The sequence below is a fragment of the Cydia splendana genome, chromosome 5 (genome assembly GCF_910591565.1).
Source record: "Cydia splendana chromosome 5, ilCydSple1.2, whole genome shotgun sequence".
Classification (NCBI taxonomy): domain Eukaryota; kingdom Metazoa; phylum Arthropoda; class Insecta; order Lepidoptera; family Tortricidae; genus Cydia; species Cydia splendana.
In genome coordinates, this window is record NC_085964.1 from 5,722,116 (window position 1) to 5,743,884 (window position 21,769).

Below are 21,769 nucleotides of genomic sequence, written 5' to 3' on the forward strand. Positions count from 1 at the left end.
ACTTTATATTATTTCTTTAAAGGGCCGTTCTTTTACGAGTTTCCGTAATATTTATTGAAAAGGAAATTATCAATAGAGTATTGTTAGGTTGGAGACTCTTACAAAAGGAGTAATTTGTGCAAGTTGGTAAAAAGCTTTCCCTTTTCTTTTTTCTTCAACGCGTAAATAATACGTCAAAAGAAGCGTACAATTTCCAATAAACTTTTCTCCAAAGTTAACTATTGCAGAGATGTATTACAATGTATCCCTCCTCTTTGTATTTGATTTAACTGCGAAATTGTGCAGTCTATCAACGTAGGTTCCATAAATAGTAGGTATCTACCTGTTGTCTAAAATTATTATATTCTGGTTCTGAATCAAATAAACGATGAGGGTAGAAATTATGAAGCTTAAACCATTATTAAATGGATTCAATTAAATATTAATTTAAGTTTTCTACAGCTTCATAATTTACTTAATCGTTTAAGCTCCAGAGACGGCAGGTACGACTGTGCTAGGACGACCCTATACTCTGTATCTTTAGGTACTTAAATAAAAGCAAACAAATAATTTGCACATTTTTGGGTAGTTATAATATTTATTGATTAACCAACCAAATACAAAACCACCTGGATCTGGCACTGAACGACCTGACTTTAACCTACATTATTTGATCATGTAATGTTTTCATTGGCTCAACTGGCTTAAGAAGCCATTTGAGGGTAGATTTTGTTTATTCTTTTTTAAATACCTAAAGATACAAACATATACAGCCAGCAACCAGCAACAATAGTTAGCTCATGAAACAATGATCAAAAAGTAACTGCTACTCGTACTTATCCAGGAATTCTTTTTCAAGTAGGGATATATCTACGATTCGTGATCTCAAGTATCTGACACAGTTTAATAAAATTGTTCTTCATAGGTATGGGGACTTATCTTTTTGTTAAGCTATTAGAACGGTAGATATTTTTGACGCGTAGTCTGATCCGTTAATTTTGATGCCGACTGTACGACTACAACAACGACTTGTCATTGCGCAAATTTCACTGATGCGAATACGTGAATACGTATGGGACGTAAGTACGTACGTTGGAGGTGTCAATCTACTGTCAATACCTCCAAAGTTTGACAATTGAAATCCGAATGATGAACTCGCGTCATTCGGACAACTTTATATATTTCCCGTTTTCTCTTGCAACTAGCGCTCATTTATTTTTCGCGGTCCGCTCGAAAGCATAAATTATGGACATCGTGGCCGGAGTCTGCACGTAGTGGGGCGCGGGCGGGGTGGCCACCCCTCGCCTCAATGAGAAATGTTTCAGGGCGCTTTGTTCCCTCATGCCCCTTTTTGCGAGCGACATCTTCAAGGATACTGTGTTAATCGGACCCCGCGATACTTTTTACGAATTACGTCAACAGAAGTCGTCAGGAAAAACTGTTTTTGCCGGCAGATTCGTCTTTTGCCTTTGATTGTCCTTTGTCTGTTAGAGGTCGTGTAACTTTTATTCAGCCGAGCTTAGATTTACGTTTTTTACGGATCGTCGGTACGCATTTAACGTTTTAAAAGGTTTTTTGGTCTACTTAATAGCATAGTCTTGTTTTCTGTTGTCGGGTTACAGTGATGATGGTATACCTTAGTCAGAGGATTTGATCATTTTTAATTGAACTTTATCTAAGGGTGGTATTCCATCTGTCCAATATATTTCACTTTCACTCTCTCATTAAGCAAAATGTAAGACAAAATACACATTGGACAAAGAAATTGGGCAGGTGGAATACCACCCTTACGAATATGTAGTACTTGTCTATAAGTAAGCGTGCGTCGATTTTCATAAGATTACCTATTGACGTGTTTATGACATCGGTTACACGCTAATTCTGGCGTCAGTTCAGTCCATCCGTCCATTCGAGTTTTGACTGATGCCAGAATGATGGAAAATGGACCCGGTTAGACGATCAGCCCAGACTGACAACAGACTGATAAAGTTACGACACAGTCGCCGTTTGGACACAGAACGCAACACAGTCATTTAGTCTTGTCTAATATGGTGACTGACGCGAGAATGACACATACAGGTTACACGATCAGTCTCTTATCAGTTTTCTGTCATTCACAATGGACTGACGAATATTATCTAAAAATTTAAATTTTCATCAGTCCAGACCATCAGTCCATCAGTCCGCGTGTTACACGATAATTCTCCCGTCAGTCTGACCAGACTGATGGACTGAACTGACGCCAGAATTAGCGTGTAACCGATGTCTATGAACTCCTATAAACCTGTGTGGTGAATGATACCTGTCTCTGGCACGGAACGAACACACCGGAAAAAATATTTAGAAATATACGGGAAATGTAGCGAGCGTGAGGCATAAATTACATTTTTACCGCATTTCCCTTATACCTACTTACCTACCTACTCGTGTATTGATTCGAAAATTATGTAGATCGAGATCGGTGTCCCATAATATCTCAATAGGCGTATTGAGACGGAAACATCTGCCGAAAAGACCTTGACGCGAAGAAAAGTCTGAAAACGCTCTTCATTTTTCTAGCGATGTCATATAATTATATAATAAGAAAACAAACATTTCGTACATCTTAATATTATTTATTTATTTCTTTATTTAGAAACAAACAGTCTCTTATAGTAATAAATTATTACAGTAAACGGTTATTAGACTTATAGACCTACAGTTTCCTTAATAAGAATATATAAACCATACAACTTATATAAGTAGTACTAAAACTAAATGGAATTTCAAAGTTGAAATTAAATTAAAGTTACTAAAATACTCAATGGAATTTCGAATTTGGAATGAAAAAGAAGTTACAAAAATACTCGTGCATCCTAACGAAAACGGATAAATTTTAATAACAAACAAAAAGTGCACTTAGAGTTATAAACTATCTAATTAAAGCCTATTAATACACTTCAAGGTCAGTCGTTTGAAACTATATAACTTTTCATTGAAAATATCTAAATTCTGAAATTTATCATCGTACGTCCTGCATGCTCTTCTAATGAAACCGTTTCTCGCGTATGAAGTTCGGCTACGAGGAATATAAAAGAGGTTCTTCTTTCTACATGCTCGCTCACAACGACGGGGTACTCTAAAGGAAAGAGATTTTAACAACTCAGGGGCGTCGATAATGTTGTTTATGATTTTATAAAGAATTATAGCATCAGTGCGTTCACGACGCAAGCACAAGGATGAAATATTATATCTCTTCATAGCGGTAGAGTAATCTATGTATTTATTTCCAGTGCGATAATCAATTGTTTTTACAAACTTTTTTTGCACTTTCTCAATTCTATCGCTATGGATTTTATATAGCGGATTCCACACCGCGCTAGCGAATTCCAACCGACTACGGACATAACTATTATACAATATCTTATAAGTCGAAGGTCTCCTGAAATCTTTACCTACGCGCAGGATGAAACCCAACTGTTTAAAAGATTTATTTAAGATATTGTCAATGTGGGGCACAAAGGTAAGCTTTGAGTCCATGATTACGCCGAGGTCACGAATCTGGTTTACACGGGTTAGCTCTTTATTGCAGAGATCATACTTGAAATTAATATTTGTCCTTTTTCTACTAAAGCTAATAACAAAACATTTTCCTGGGTTTAAGAAAAGATTATTTACATAACAGAAAGTCTGGAAATTATGTAAATCGTTTTGCAATAAATTACAATCGTCTGGATTTCGTATGACTCTGAAAATTTTCGTGTCGTCGGCGTATAAAAGCATGTTTGAATTCTTGATACATTCCGTGATATCGTTTATATACAGTACAAATAATAAAGGCCCCAGGTGGGAACCTTGTGGAACACCAGAGCTGATGGACCTATAATGAGAAATATGCCCTCTCACAGCTACAGCCTGCGAACGATTTTCTACATAAGACTTTATCCAACGGTAAAGGTCCCCGTGTATACCAAAATGCCACAACTTTAGAAGTAAGCGCTCATGACAGACCTTGTCGAAAGCTTTGGCAAAATCGGTATACACAGCAACCACCTGACAGTTGTTATCTAATGCAGTTAATATGGCTTCTGTGTAAGATAGAAGATTCGATTCAACACTACGACCACTAAGAAAACCATGTTGGTTTGGGATGATATGACGTCGCATAGCAATAGAAAGCTGATCACTAACAATCTTCTCTAAAATTTTCCCAAACTGACACAATTTTGATATAGGGCGATATTTCTCTATGTCCGAGCTAACTTCACCTTTTGGTACTGGGGTAACTAATGCCTGTTTCCATAATGATGGTACACACCCCTCCCTGATAGATTTCTCAAAAAGTAAAGTAATCGGCAATGTTAAGCTAGAGGAGCAATTTCTAATTATGATGGGAGGTATACCGTCAGGACCAGCGCCCTTATTAATATTTATACGCTTAAGATATTTATTAACAAGGTCTTTAGTTATAAAAATAGTGTCCATGTCAAACACTGTGTCATTAACAGGTGGAAGATTATTCAGGTCAACATAACTAACAGTTGGTTTTTCGAAAACTGAGTGGAAATGTTGATTGAAAAGATCACATATTTGTGTACCATTTGAGGCTGTCATACCCTTATAGTGCATAAGCTGTGGGAGACCACTTTTAACAAAAACCGATTTTATATACGTCCAAAAGAATTTAGGGTGACTGCTAATTTTGGCTTCAGTATTGTTTATATAATTTCTGTAATAAATTGGTTCCAATTTTAAAATTCTTTTTCTTAGAGTTTTAAAAGTGTCGAAATCTAAGGGATTACCAAAAGTCTTCCACAGCCTATGATATTTCTTTTTCTCATTCAGAAGTTTTCTAAAAGATCTAGTATACCAAGGGGGCTTAGAACACGAACACTATTATGCTGTGGTACCGTGTTGATTACGCAACCTTCATATATTCTCGTGATAACGAAATACGGCAGAGTCACGGCTCCCGGAGGGTTGTTTTTGTGGGTAAAAATATGCGCAACTGGTAACAATTGATAGGGGACTGCGAAGGGTGCAATAGTTCATATCTCGCTTGGAACTAGGGTGACCAGGCGTTACTGGCGGCGCGTCGAATCGGTTAGGCAAGCCGGTGCTTTTTTGTTTTTTAGACATGTAGGATAGGTAACAGTTTTGAATGATTCATGGTTAGTTTCACTAGACGTATATCGACCGGGATATGGACCATGATTACCTTTTGTATTGTACAAGATGCATGTACCTAACTGCGTCGAAATATCGGGAGGTCGAAAACAATACAAAAGGTAATCAAATCACGGTCCATATCCCGGTCGATATAAGTCTAATGTAGGATAGGTGCTTAGTTGTTCAGGAATAGCCCGATGGGAATAGAGTTGTATAGACGCCCCGCCAAAGACAGGCGTCAGGATTTTCTGGAAATGTCAAGAATATTATGTAATTTAAAATCAGGATATTTGTGACCACTCGATGAAAAACTCAAGAAATTTTCACAATTTCACTAAGAATCCATAGCGGTTTTAGATTAGAACGTATAATTAAGCTCCTGTATTATTTTAAATCACAATTAAACATTGTATTTTTTTAATGGCTGTATATTCTGTGATATTGATACTGGAACATGCAGTGAAACGTAAGATGCTTAACGAATAGTAGTGTAGTAAATGAAGCAAGTTGTTGTATGGAGACCCATGCATTAATTTCTCAGTCGATGAAATTTAGCTTGGTTATTGTATAGTATGAGCCGAGACTAACATTATAAATATCCAAAAAAAACACTCCTAAGTTAGGTAAAAACACAAATCTGATTATATATTGAACCGAGTAATTCCTCAGTCCAAAATTATTTTACAAAATAAGTTATTTGTATCAGTATGTGATACTAGAAAAAAATCTAAAAGTTTTGTCAAACATGAGAATATTTTTTTATGATACTTCCTTTTTTTGACGCTCATTTTCATCGGAAAATTGCTCTGTCATTTTTTTCTTCTTATATGATCTTAGAATATAATTTGGCGCAGTGGGTAAAAAAATCAAAAAAAAATGCGTATCGAAATGTATGTATTATAGAACTATTAAAAACTGAGAGTGGAAAATTTTTAGATTTTCATTTTGTAGGTATAAAACGGCAATAAAATGGCATTCCAGTGAAAAAATTAGACAGCAATTTTCCGGTCCAAGACACGCCAAAAAATTTTATTTTATTAATACTGGTATTTCTGCTGGGATATTTTTTTGATATTTCATATATTGTTGCAATACGTTACATGGATATGTCTGGTGAAGAAAGTTTGAACGGAGTATTTCTCCGTAAAAAGATATTAACTATTTAAGACTTTAGGTATTTACTTTAATTCTATTATTATTATTATTTGGAAATTTATACAATACTTTTTATTTATTGATACTTTATCATACTGTAAAGTTTTTTCTGGCTGAGGAATTACTGCGGGGTCAACTACCTTTATTTACTACACTATAGAATGATGCTTAACAACTAAAACACTCATTAAATAATTCGTGTAATTTAAAAATTGGTACAGTTATAGCTTGTGGTTATATTAGTTATAGCTCATTAAATTGTTGACATGTCAGGAAAGTTTTCCAAGAATCAGGATTTGGTCAGAACCTATTAAACTTGTACCTGGTAAGCTGGTAACCCTACAAGAAACCCTTTGCGACCCCGCTTTCCTTTTATCCCTACTCAAAAAACGCTCTGAGTGTTGTGTTTTCGCTCGGCGAGGTAACTACTGCTCCCATTTTTTTGTTATCACATTTTTGCTTGGAGCGGGGTGAATACGTAATGTTCTGACCAATGTGAGGATACGGCGATCACTTTCATTTCTGTTCACTATTCAATAGTTCTTTATTGTAACTTTTTTATGATATACAGTGGAACGGCGGAACCTCGATAGCACGAATCTCAAGGGAAACGCCAAAAACTTCGTGTTAACGAGGTTTCGTCTTATCGAGGGCATCGACTTAGGGAGGTTCTTATAGGTTTTTGTTCGTCTTAAAGAGGTTTCGAGTTACAGAGGTAAAACGCTTGAAAATTTTGTGTTAGAAAGGTAATTATAGAAACGCAGAAAGTACAGTCTTTATTGTCTGTTTCGAGTTACAGATGTTTGTTAGTAAATAACTTGAGTTATAAAGGTGGTAGAACAATACGGCTATTTTTTCGAGTTGTAGAGGTCAAATTTCATTTTTCGAGTTATAGAGGTCAAAAATGTACTGAATAGTCGTGAAGGGAATCGCTGCTTACTTCGTCTTAATGAGGTTGAATAATTCGAGTTATGTAGGGTTTGGGCTCTGAAGGCAAGGGAATAGCATTTTATTTCGTGTTAATGAGGATTTCGCCTTATCGAGGTACGAGTTAGCGAGGTTCCACTGTAGTAGGCAAACGAGCAGACATATCGCCTGATGGTAAGCAATTACCGTCGCCCATGGCTCCCTGCAACACCAGAGGGGTTCCAAGTGCGTTGCTGGCTTTAAGATGGGGGTATGCTCTTTTCTTGAAGGTTTGAAGGTCGTATCTGTGCGGGATAACCGCGGGCGATAATTTAATCCACAGTTTAGCTGTGTGAGGCAGGAATTTTCTGGACGAACGAATATAGTTGCCAACTATTTAAGCGTGTAGAGCGATGGCGGAAAGAAGCAAATATATAGGTACCTACAAAATGGTGGAAAGAAGAAGAATAGAAGAATATAGATATACCACACATACGCCATGATTCCGAAGTAGGTGCATACTCTTATTCGGTAGATTTTAACCGCGATGCTGTATGTAAATGCTTGAACCGAGTCCGTTCTATTCCTATGTAAAAAGATTTGCGCGCGTGAGACCTTTGCCACTTTAGGTCCTATACTAATACCTATTAAAAATTGCCTACGGGCACAATATCGCGGTGCACGATATTTAGTTTAGACCTCCTTAAATTGAACAAAACGGCTTGTAACATATGTTCTTAATGTTGGAGATTTTAGTTATCAGCGCCCCAAGACTGCGAGTTCATATAGCCATTGACCCCATTCCTTCCGACCCGCTTGCTTGCGAGCTTGGCCCGAAACTATTTGTGAATGTTTAATGTCTCTGTATTTAATACCTACTGAAATAATTTTAGTCAAAACTAAAATGAAGTTATTGTGTTCCATCTTGTCCTTTTACACTTACTTATTTAAGAAACTTTTTAGACTTATTTGTATCTCCAATATTAATTGTGTGTAAATTGCGTTATTGTATACATTTCTACATACATATAGGTTTCCATTTTCTCCAATTTCAACGGGGTCCGCTTAACAATTCGAAATAAATAAGAGTTTTACTTATTGCCAAACTAAAACAGAATAATATAAAAAAACAAGGGAAATAACAAGGATGACATATGATATAAAAATTATAAAGGGAATAAATACGACGATAAATAAGGAGGACTGTTTTTAACCTTTTGAACGCCACAGACGGCAATTGACGTCAACGCAAAATCGTGACAACGACGCCAAAGACGGCATTTGACGTCGATAGTTTTTTGATGTAAATCTACTGAAAAACACCCCACTTTTAGGTTGGCATTACTTATTCACAAAACTAAATTTTAGCCCCGTGGCGTCAGTGGCACGGCAAATGGATGCGCCGTTTGGCGTTCAAAAGGTTAAAGAGCTTTATCTCTTCGAGACAAAAATTTAGTTAGGGTTATGATACTTAGGTATGATAAGAACGAAAATATTACCTATAGTACCTAGGTAATAATTTAGGGTTCCTATGAACCATGTCTACGCAGCTTATCTTCGGGAGCGGACAGGAGCGATTTCTTTTACGAGGACTGTTTAGCTACACGTACATATTTAAACAGTCCGAATGTCAAAGCCCTTCTAAACCTCCGAGATCTGCAAACACGGGCGTTGAATCGTGTTAGTGTAGGCGAGAGCGGCTGCTGTCTGTACCGAATCGATAAAATTCGGGTCCGGGCCCCCGTCCGTAACCATGGCAACGGGAGAGGGGACACCACCCGCCTTCTCCAGAACACCGATGTTGACTCTAGACGGATAGGGTAAGAGGCTTATTAATGGATTTATGTTATTTCACTGTTACCTATAAAATAACGCAAAAAACGGTTTATCTTCGATTAACGTCAGGTAAGAAATGAATTAGTAATTAGCCTTAAAAATGTGTAAAAAATCGTGTATTGTTTTGCGTTGTATAGCATTGTTCGAGGCATTTTTGTATAAATTTCGAAAAAAGAATGGGGACTACATAGAGTCATATTTTGTGTAAGGGTAACTTAGTGAATCTTACAATTTTTTTTGCTGAGTTACGAATAAGAATAGTGGAAAATGTATTCTAATTTTTATCACTTTTGAACATTAGGTACTTAGCATACCTATAGTACTTCACAGAATGGGACGTCGTTCCTAACAACCAACATTAATTTAAATTAAATCGGATATCAAATAATTTAAGGAAGGTCTGTGAAAAGTGCCGAGCTCTGTAAATAACAGTGGAGCGTGTCGGCCATGTTGCCAGACCGCGTGACGCCATTTCAAATTGAGTGCGTTCACGTCTGAGCCCTTCTAACATTATTTTCATCCTGAATCACACTTAGTGATGGGCTAAAGGAATAACTTTTCTTGGGAATATTCACCTATGTTCATCCATGTGTCTGCATGGAATACAAAAGAAAACACGACACATACAATTAGAGTTTTGTGTTTTTTTAACGATATCAGAGATTACGAATATTGACATTTTACTTTGGGCTCGAGTAGACGAACAATCAAAATATTGTCATTGAAAAAAATGGATATCTGTGTTTCGTTTTGTTAAGACGAGTTTCCAGACCGATTAGGTATTATGCATTGATTTAAATTTCTAATGAAATACTAGTTTAATAATGTAAGACGGTACTTACCTATTGTTTGGATTTGTTGTATACCTACTCGTATATTGGAAATACCACAAATCAATCTAAGTAATTAAGGAAACTTTTTAAAAATGTAGCACTAAATATGTGTAGGCAAAATGAAAATTTCCCTATATTTGCTTGAGTTCGGCACATCACTAATCAAACTGGCTGTGCGGAGTCTTAATGTAGGATGTATTGAATCGAAACGAACTTCGGATCACTGAACATGGCTTACCCGAAACGCTGGAATTTGACGATATGGCATCTGTTCCTTTAATGTTATTCCATTTTAGCTAGGCTCATAATTTATTGTGTCGAAATTTAAACCCCTATCCCATATTTCAGCCAGGATTTTCTTCGACAGATTTAAAACGAAATGTGTAAGGTATTCATAACTTGATTGAGCAGCCAATTTATATTTCAGAAGGTACAAATAATAGTATCGTTCCAATTAAGCCTCGTAATTGGAGAAATTAACGAACCCATTTCAATTAAAACTTATTCGGGAATACACCTTAATTATAAGAATTAATTTCCCTATCAAATCTTTTAATTAGGAGATGTACACATGGTCCTTTGAATGGTTCGTATCTCGTTCGAATATCGAGTTGGTTAGGACATCAAAGGGACGCAATATGCAATAAGGTAAGTAGCCGGGAGCGTATCAGTGTCGCCCTCGTGGGTCCCCGGGTAAGGGTTACCAGTAAAAGTCCTTACAAATCCTTGATTTTTGTAACAAATTCCTGACATTTATACCTACTATCCTGACGAGTATTTGTAAAAAAGGGCTTCTTGTATATCCAACGTTAAATACCGTAAAATGGGGTGAGTAGGTGCAAAACTGACATTCAAACGTCGATAACATTTTATTTTTACATATGCAAACTGAATGGTGTATATAATAAGTGTTCTGGACGTTTGTATTTTAGTTTTTATTTTATTTTGGGTAGTTCCATTTCATAACTTTGACGATAAACAGGAAATCCCACCTCACCCCGTAGTCCCTTGTATTTGGGGTGAGTTGGGTTTTCATACAAAGGTGATTTTGGAAGATTGTTGGATCGATTTTTTTTATTATGAGTATTACTATAGCTCCATTTGAAGTTGGAATACATTATTTTTGTAGCAGTAGCCTTAAAATCCCATCTCACCCCCCTTTCATACCTTCTCTCCCCATTCATAACCCAACTCTCCCCGCGAAACCTACTCACCCCATTTTACGGTACACTTGTTTACTGTCAACAAATGCGTAATTGCGAGTAAACTAATTGGATTCGTGATAATTGGATTCATGCTTACAGCTAAATTTTATTTTGCTTTGGAAAGAAATTTAAAAGATATATATTTTTTTAAACTATGACGCAGTAATGTTGACTTCAATTACCAGAACTTTTTTTATACCACATCGGTGGCAAACAAGCATACGACCCGCCTGATGGTAAGCAGTCACCGTAGCCTATGGACGCTTGGGCAGACATCCTGTTTTTAATGAAACTAGCTTATCTATCAAAAAAACCTGTGTCATTTCTGTAATAATATGTGGCTGGTAAATTATTTGGACGGTTGGTAACCCTACCGTCTTGCGCCTACCTAGGGCTTGGAATGAGGGCAAAAACGCCTGAAATGTAAGAAAACACCCTGTCATGTGGCCACCCTACTCAGGGCCGAAGCCGGTGCCCCGGGCGCCGGCTCAGTGCCGGGACGAGGGTGTACAAACTTTCGCCTTTAATATTTCTCGGCTTGGGATTACTTAACGATACATAAATGGCATTTTAAAATGCGTCAATAATATAACTTTTGGATTGGACATTATCGGTACATTGTTCACAAAGGGCGCTTTAAAAGTTTTTGAGCTATAAGTAAGTGGTTATGTTACTCCAAATTGCATGGCATGTTTAGTTTAGGTAGTTATTTAATGTCGGCCATGTGATCCAACCCGGTTGTGGCAAAAATGTAGTTAGGTTCCTAGGCAAACTTTTTTTATAAGTTCCTAATAAAGCATAGTTACAGGCCCAGTTGGGTGGTTACTAACTATGCTTTATTAGGAACTTATTAAAAATGTTTGCCTAGACACCTAACTACATTTTTGCATGTAGGTACATCGAGCAACAGTCCATGGACACATTATAAATGAAATTCATTAACACCAACATTGCCGGCGACCCGCTAGGCGGGTTCTCTATTTGTAGGTGCTTTTCGCTACATGCGGTGTTTCCCTTGATATCCGCTACGCTCGTAGCGCGTAGCTCTCGCTGGCGCTGAATGTGTTAATGTTGTGAAAAAAAAAAAACATTCGTATTAACACATTCACTGCCAAGGACACTTATGTGTGTTCATTTTGCACTGGACACAGGGCGGCCGGCAGCAAAAGTGTTAACGGCATTTACTGAAACGGTTGAAGCAGGAATAGAAGTTTTTATCTTAAATAAACCGGCGTGTTACTTTGAATAAGGGTTCACAAATATGTATTACAATTTCTGTTCCGTACCCAAAGGGTAAAACGGGACCCTAATTACTAAGACGCCACTGTCTGTCTGTCTATCTGTCACCAGGCTGTATCTCATAAAGCGTGATAGCTAGACAGTTGAAATTTTCACAGATGATGTATTTCTGTTGCCGCTATAACAAAAAATAATAAAAAGTAGGCGACCTTCGGTAGGCGAGTCCGACTCTTGTCCGGTTTTTTGTATATCCTATTAAGTCATACTAAATCCATGTAAATGCTAGTACTTAATGAATAAAAAACATCATTTATTCCAACATAAAATAGTCACGTACGCGTCGTGCGCGTACCTTATTTATGAATTAAAATGAGAAATGGCATTGCAGGTTGTCTCTAGAATTGATTAATCAACGTCGTTGCAGAGCGGCATGGTTAAATTTTCCCCATTGTCCCGATTGAGCGACGAAAGCGGTGGGACGCGTACCATAAATTTCGGCCTGGTCCTAACTGAGCGACAAATACGGCAATGCGATGCGATGTTTAACGTGGATTTCAAAGATTTTCACCACACCAGCTCGTAAAAGGCTTTCTTTAAGCATGACTCACGCTAGACCTAACCGGGGCCGGGCCGGAGCTTCCGTTGTTCCGTTAGTTTTCTATGGAAAGTACCACGTGATCACCGATCAACCGTCATAAAAAATGACATGTCGGACACCTCGGCCCGGGCCTGACCCGGTCTAGCGTGAGTCATATTTATTCTTTAAAAACTGCTGAGAAAGTTGCATTTTATCCATAAAAGTGGCAAAGTAAAATGATGTTTTTGAGTTGTTTCCGAATTGATTTATAAGTGTTGATTTTGAATGATAAATATTTAATAACGATATTTGAAATACTTTGTGTTTCACTCAGAAGTAAAGTTTGTTTAACCCTCGTGCCTTGAATCCCTCGCAACGCTCACGATTCCACTTTTCGAACCAAGAGCGTAGCGAGTTTTGGAATCTTTCCCTTTCTCGGGTATCAACATTAGCACGAGGGGTTAAACAACAATTTTGCTTTATATATGATTATAGGTAAGGTGGTGGTACTAGTGCTCGACATGCTAATGCCCAATAGACATTAACGTATATATATCTATGGACGGGCCTTACAGGCACTAAAATGGTACTAGTTTAGCGGTGTGACTCACGAATTCCAGCCAATCGTGCCGTCTAACGCAACTAGTTGCGACCAATAGCGCGCGTGATGCGACCTCATCAACCAATCGCGCGCGTGATGCGAACTCATCAACCAATCGCGTTGTACCGGTGTCACACTGCTGTACAGTCAACGGTAAAAATATGGGTGTGCAAATCATTTCAAAAATATGTCCCATAACTCTTATGTCAGTGAAGTAAGAACTATGGGACATATTTTTGAGTAAGTTGTCTACACCCATATTTTTACCGTTGACTGTACTGGCCCCTGTCATGCCTCATTATTATTGTCCGTAAAGCCAGTCCCAGATATCTATGTCAATGCCAATAGATGACACCCTCCTGTCACCTCTATTGACAATGACTTAAGTTTCAAGTTACATGTACCTACTGGGACCGCGTCGAGCACCAGTACCACCACCTTAGTAGGGACGTGATTGGTAGTCTCTCAGTTAGGACAGGGCCTGATAGAGAATTCCCGGGCGAAGTATTAGTTCTTTTGTCTAGCGGGCAATAAAGGCGCCTGCAAATGTGCTGCATTAATACAGGTGCCAGCGTCTGGCGGTCGTGGTTTATTTTCAGCCCATACTACGCCCCGCGCATTGGGTGACCAGGCGAGGCGTATACACTTTACCAGACTTGTCAGAAATATTGGCCTGGCGTCTATTTCACCAACGTCACAATTGACATTCTGCTACTGGCAATTTCGTGTACATTTCTGGATCGGTAATGTATCCTTCTTGGACCACTAATATTATCAATGTCAGACGACAAGACGATGTATGCGTGGTGATATAGGGACCATTTTTCATATATTCCAGAAATAGTACTGAGTTATACAAGGTGTGCCATGGTCAAGCATAGCTTACAGAAATGGAAAAAAAGTTATTTTCAATTGAATTACATCTTACAACTTACGTGAAATGAATAAATATTTATGGATTTTTAGAGTAGCGGAAAAGTTTGCAATTATCAATAAAATCAGGAATTTTTCAAGGACTTTTCCAATTTTGCACCTGGCAACCTCAGCGGAGCGCGCTCTTATTCCTGAGGCTGCCTTTTAATTATTTTCTTTAATGAAACTTCGTCGCCAGGAAACCTTTGTCCTTTGTGAGCATAATAGAATTCTAATTCTAACAATTACTGAATAAAACGTGTAACATGTTTTCTATCTTGTCGTTATAGCTCTGCTTTGTTCGTTAATGAGCACGCTCGGATTTGCAAAGGGTTTACAATGTTCCATCGTTGGCGTTACTGTTGCCAATTTATTTTTTGACGAGCTCAGGATTTTCTTTGAGTATACGGTATACATAGCTATTATTATAGATTCCTGAAGATGATCATTAAGGGGTTCTCAACTTCTCAGTTGCTGAGAATAATGTGAAAAACGGATAAAAACTAGACGTCTTTGGTTATTGTCTTTACGATGAATACGATTATAATAATTGTTTAAATTGCACTTTGCGTTGGTGTTTCACGTATTATGTAGAACTTTTTTCCCAATCAGTTCATCTGCTTGGTGCCCAATTGGTGCCACAAACAAACAGTTGCTGGCATCAAAATTGTAGCAACCAATCAAAACCAAAATATTACTAATATTACAAATAATAATTATTCATATTACTAATTCGCGGATTAGCAAAGTAATATTTTGGTTTTAATTAATATGGATTCCCGCAAAGTAACGCCTGAATTCACTATTGTAGCAACCTTTATTTGCAAAGGCTTGTAAAGGCTTTTAACATTGAGCGTCTATAGTTGTATTAATCTTTATTCAAAATCCATATGTGCTATGTATGTACCAGTATATCCAGGCCCGCCCTTGACCCTGTATATTATATTATAATAACCTCACTTTGTTTTCCAAGAAACCCTCACTGAAACGGCCAGTCCCCACAGAACCCATATAAAGTCAGTCCGATCACGCGGTCCTCTTACCATTCGCGTAAGCGCCATCTTGCGTAAATACGATGTGATGCGATGTTCAATTGTTCGAATACTATCGCAGCCGACGCGTCATTTACATTTATTATGGTTTTGCTTTACTGTGATAGCTCGTTTTGGTTGTGTTATGGCTGATCACTTGCGAACGGATCATTTAGCAAATAATAGTGTGATGGGGATCGTTTATTTATAACAATATTTATGTTGTCCTAGGGTAGTGGTTCCTGGTTCGAACTTAGAAAACTTAAAAAGGATGGTCAATTAAACCTTTGTGAAAATTAAACTCACGCTGAAAAAATATTTTGTATTAGATGTCCGTTATAACTACCTACTATGAAAACCGGGATGTTCCGAACAGTAGTTAAATGTAAATGACCGTATCAGTTTGAAATCGCAAATTTCTGACTGTTAAAAAAACTTTCCACTCTAGGACGGCAAAAGCTATTTTGTCACCCGGCTATCCCCATATAAAAAGTCAACTTACCGAAAAGGAAAACTGAATTTTTCTAAAAACTATCAGGAATACTTTTTTAAAGCTTGTTGGGTTATTGGGGCACACGGTGTATACCTAAAATATACTAAAGTAATAAAGCTTATCTGGAATGCAATTACTCTGAAAGTCCCCTTTCGACTCTCCACATGCTTTTCCACTTATTACGAGTTGAATTTGCGTAAAAGTAATGTAATAATCTGTGATAGGGGGTTAATTTCGTTATTAATCTGTGCTTTCCCTTCCAATTTGATATTTGACAAAATCCCAGCAACTCGTATCAAATAGGTATAAAGTCGGTCCATTAAAAGTCTGCAGCGGATTTGATAGCCCACGCAGTGCAAGTGTCATTTATACGTCATAATTTCATAGAAGTTTGACGTTTAAAATAACACTTGCACTGCGAGGGCTATCAAATCCGCTGCAGACTATTCTTGGTCTGACTCTATCTCTGGAGGCGTATTCTGATTGTAATAACAGGTTGTGAATTTGATCTGAATTTAATTTTGTTATGGATATGATCTGCCAGTGTCAGAAGTGACGTTTCTTCAACCAGAAACATATCCCAGATCATTGAATAATTTTACAGTTTAGGCTCCTTGTTTTAAGTCACTCGCAAACACAAGTGAGTCTAAAATCAAATTCATAACCTGTTATTACTATTAGATTAATCCGAATATGCTTGCTGGATGACATACAAAAGGAAATATTGGAATTCAAGACATAGATACTGAAAGAACTGCGATGGATCTTTAACGAAGCTCTGTTCACCGGTGAAATACCAGAAGAGTGGCAGAATAGCATGGTCACATTATTTCACAAGAAAGGCGCCAAGACAAGTCTTAAGAATTACCGCCCTATTGCCCTCCTAAGCCAAGTGTACAAAGTATTCTCACGAGTTGTCACATCGAGAATATCACGAAGATTGGACGAATACCAGCCTAAAGAGCAGGCGGGCTTTAGGAGCGGTTTTAGTACAGTCGATCATATTTTCACAGTAAGGCAAGTGATACAAAAGTCACTTGAGTACAATATACCACTTTACCTTGCCTTCGTGGATTATGAGAAGGCGTTCGATACGGTGGAGCATTGGGCAGTTTTTGACTCCTTAAAACGTTGCCGAATAGACTACAGATACATCCAGCTGTTGAAAAACCTTTACCGCTCAGCGACAATGACAGTGCAAATTCAAGGCTCCAAAACCTCAATACCACTCGGAAGAGGAGTGCGTCAAGGTGACGTAATATCTCTAAAACTTTTCACAAATGCACTAGAAGATGTATTTAAACACTGTAACTGGGACGGCAGAGGTATCAAGATAGATGGAGAGTACTTAAACCACCTACGCTTTGCTGACGACATTGTTTTACTCGCAGAGACACCTGAAGATCTCGAACACATGCTCAATGATCTAAGCCAGGCATCGATGCGAGTTGGTCTAAAAATGAATATGGAGAAAACAAAGTGGATGAGCACCGCTGAAAAGGCAACCATTTCATTGGAAGGCAAAACGATGGAGAGAGTAAGCGATTACGTATATTTGGGCCAGAAAATAACGCTTGACGGTAACCCTTTGGATGCCGAAATTAGTAGGCGCATTCAATTGGGTTGGGGCGCATTTGGAAAGCTAGGCGATGTTTTCAAGTCCAAAATCCCACAGTCACTGAAAACCAGGGTCTACAACCAATGCGTCCTCCCAGTGATGATGACTTACGCATGCGAGACATGGACGTTGACCGTCGGAAGGGTGCGCCAGCTAAAAGTGGCACAGAGAGCCACGGAGCGCGCGATGCTCGGGATCTCCCTGCGAGACAGAATTCGGAATGAGAACATTCGCCAACGCACGAGAGTTACCGACATCGCCAAAAGAATTGCGCAACTGAAGTGGGAATGGGCCGGCCATATCTGCCGCAGGGATGACGATCGATGGGGCCAGCGAGTGCTGTTCTGGAGACCTCGACTGGGAAGCCGGAGGGACGGAAAACCACGAGCCAGATGGTCGGACGACATTAGAAAGACGGCAGGGCCGACCTGGCATAGAACCGCCGCATACAGAACAACATGGAAATCCATGAAAGAGGCATATGTTCAGCAGTGGACGCAAATATGCTGAGAAGAGAAGAAGAGATATGAAAAATTCAAGGCCCTTTTCAGATAGGCGGTTTTCTGCGCGTATAAGCTCGTTTTGATACCCGCCCCGCGCATTATAACGCTACACTCTCGAACCTGTGCGTGAATGGTGGTGTCTGTTGTCGCGCTGATATTATAAGTGCGTTATTTGTCATACGAGTTATCTCGCCCTCGACTCGACCTCGCTCGAATATATGCAATTATAAAATGTTAGCTAGTCTAAGTTTAAAAAAAGTAGTTAGTTGAAAATCGCTCCCTAATATAGTCTCCTCGCCTACTCGGTCCCACTAAAATTTCTATACATTTACTGGCTGTGCATACCCAATGGCGTTTCTCGCCAGCGGCGCAGTGGAGGTCTCGTATACAATCGAACGTTTCTCAAATGTGTTGACTTTGCTCTCCTTTAGCGGCAGCGTCACAAACCGTTTTCGTATATGTAGGTACATTACACCGACCGGACGACGATATTATTTGTATCACTTCGTCCCTTATTTATTTGATAGTATATAGCTATATTGCTATATGTGCGCGTAAAAAAAGGCCACGGAACGTGACCCGGGCTTGTTCTTATCGCTGACCGCCTAAAAATAGAGTTATTAGATGGACCAGTACAATGTGACCTATAGACACTTAACACACGTTACAACATTTAATACTGGTTTCCCCAGGGTGTCTTTCTTAGACGTTTGGAATGTGACAACCCCAGGACGAGGGCAACAAGGGCATGAATCTTATAGGTGATTTATCGAGCAGCGGTCGCCCGAGAGCTACGTGCGACCGCTATCGCTGTTATGGTTTGCCCGAGGAAATGTAGGCGAACGCGGCAAAACAGAAAACTTGGGAGCGGCCAACCCAGTTTTTAAAATACAGCTAACTAATATTATCGTATGAAGTACATATCACACAGTGCAGTTATTATCAGGTTATAAAGATCAATGAATGTTCTTGATGATTGCATTAATTGCGGTGTACATACAGACTTAAATAATGAAGTAAGTTAAAAATTATATTCCTTACTACCGGCACTGCGATGATAACATGCCGTTAATAGATTATCGACTAACCTGCTTTAGTTTTTAAAAGCTGGACATTACAAAGGATCAAATCGTTTTTAAATCAGTTTAATATCCTAATTATTTCAGGGCAAATGCCACAAACGATAATATCTTATAACACTTTAAACTCTCGCGTTTTGTACACATAATTATGATAATATCTTAATTTAGTATGCCCCCCATAAAGATGAGTAGGTACGTAAACCATCTAAATTTTTGACAACACTTAAATGTTTCCAAAAACGTTTTTTTGTTTCCGTTTCCCTTTTCAGTGTATCCCCTCTTTCAAACGGCTCCTTATACAAAGAGGTTAAATAAAACTAATGGAGGATGTGATAATATGAATTGGTTTGCGTAGTCCCGGAAATTGCCGCCGGGGCAAACATTACGCCATCTTGTTACAGGGATTTATACACTCAACGTATACTATTAGATTATTACTCATTTATTCAGTACCTATTTAAATAGATATTATACATAGTGCCAATATTTGCATATTGAATGTATGCGCGACAATAGCGCCCCGTGATGGTTATATTATAACCGCGAATGTTTAAATTTTATTCGGGTAGAGCGCAATCATCGCTTTTGGTTCCCAACCGCACTTTGCAGAATGTCAATAATACTGTTAAGGTAGGTACTTTATTTTCGTGTCAACTCATGTGTTTGATGATTTTATTTTAGACCGCGGGCCAGGAGCAAATATCGTCAGTCATCGTCTCCCGCTTGATACTTTGTCAGATGATAGTTTAGATGCTATCATGAATTAAAAAAATAGTCAGCCGGTTGTATCGCGGTGGAAAGACCGTCAGTTTATCATGTCCGCAAATAAGGCGTTTATTGAAATGCCTGATGAAATCCTACATGCAAAGTTTCATGATTTAGTAATTACTATAATAAAAAGGTACAGCGCTTATTTTTTACATGTTTATGCAAATGCAAGTAGCTGACGGTCTTTCTACCGCTATACAACCGGCTGACGGTTGTTTTTATTTATAATAACATCTAAACTATCTTCTGACAAAGTATCAAACGGGAGGCGATGACAAAATTTATTTTAATTTTTTACATGTTTCGGTGGGTGCCATTCCTCAACCCACCAAAGTAGCGCCAGCTGACGTCCATGAGGAATCATCATACATAGCCGTTAATCAATATACGAGTTATCGCCCGGGAGGCGATTGGTCATGAAATCTGTTCGTGGCTCGCGGCCCATTTTGTTTAATTTCCGCTACTTAAGGGTTGCCTGAAAGTAATCGCGTTATACGTACCTACCGATAAAAGGGCCTTTTTTGTTCTTGTTACCCACTGTTTTAATTATGGTTAAGGCGCTATATCGGCAGGTAATCAAGAGTTCGGCTCCTAACTTTTCTCGTGGGCTTTGATCTATTGGTACCGAAATTGAAAAAAGACAATTTATTTAAATTTTTACTTTATAATGGAATGGCATGTACACCAAACGAAATTATTTATTTGAGAAACATCTAAGACAGTCTCCTAATGGCTACAAGTAGGTACAAAGAGATTAATCAACAAAAGCACAATTTTCCCGATATAAACCGGGGCTTTGTCTCAGAATCTTTTACACGCTTCTTTAATATCGCGAGCCGGTAATCAATCTTAATAATGAGTTTGCAGGAGAAGGATCGCATAGAGAACAGTACTTGCCGCTAGATGGAGCAGCAAGGCCGACGGGTTACTCGTATTTAGCATATTTTGAGAAAATATGCATCAAAATTCCTTTATTTTCTATACTAGGTAATAATAGTAATAATCTGCTAATAATATAGATGCAAATATGACCAAGCGAGTTGCGATCTTACATTTTTTTGAAGTGAAAACTTCTTTAGCGGCGCTGAGCACTTTTTGAGGTGGGGAAAAAACGATAAACTCGAGACAGCGTAACGCGTAACGCGCTGACGTCATGTGTGACGGACAATGTTATTCACCAAAGAACTTTAGTCATAACGTATCATAATCAGGTCAATTATTTAAAACTGGACTTTTATATTAAGCAATAAAGCTCAATATTCTAATCTTGTACGGGCTGAAATACGAGGATCTCACAGTTACATTCTAACTTTATATCACTCCAATATAATTCAATAAAGCTACATCTTGATGAAATCGCTAATAAAAGTGAACTCTAGTACTGGTGAATAAAACTCAAAATATCATTACCAAATAAAATATATTTTTCATATCTCATGCTCTGAAAGTTGGTCGTTGTTGTTCTAAAAGGTGCGCAGAAAGTGATACGTTTATGCTCTAGCGCAGAAAAGTGGTGTACTCCACTTTTCCCCCGTCCCACGAACAACTGGGTGGAAACAAAATGGAAAAATAGTGTCTTTATTTCCTCGCCTGGAACAATTGGTAATTGTTTAATTTTACTAATCCCACGTTGATCCTTTTTTTATAAAAAATATGTAGGTAAATTGTTAAAAACAAATTATTCTTGATTTCTTTCGTTGAATTCTATTTACTCGATTTCATAATGCGGGAACCAAAATGAATGCACCAAAAATATTTTTTTAAACCTTACACTTGCGTAAATGAGCAAAGGCAGAATCTTATACAGCCACAGTAAAACTTTTGTACGATATTAAATTGGTTTTTAAAGTTATTTAGCACTATATTCATGAAAATAAAATAAA

At 38.1% G+C, this 21,769-nt stretch overlaps 1 protein-coding gene across 2 annotated transcripts in view; it reads right to left on the minus strand.

The window, feature by feature from the left end:
* The window catches only part of LOC134790502 (uncharacterized), a 278,176-nt gene that overhangs the window by 228,965 nt on the left and 27,442 nt on the right, over positions 1-21,769 (minus strand). The window lies entirely within an intron of this gene.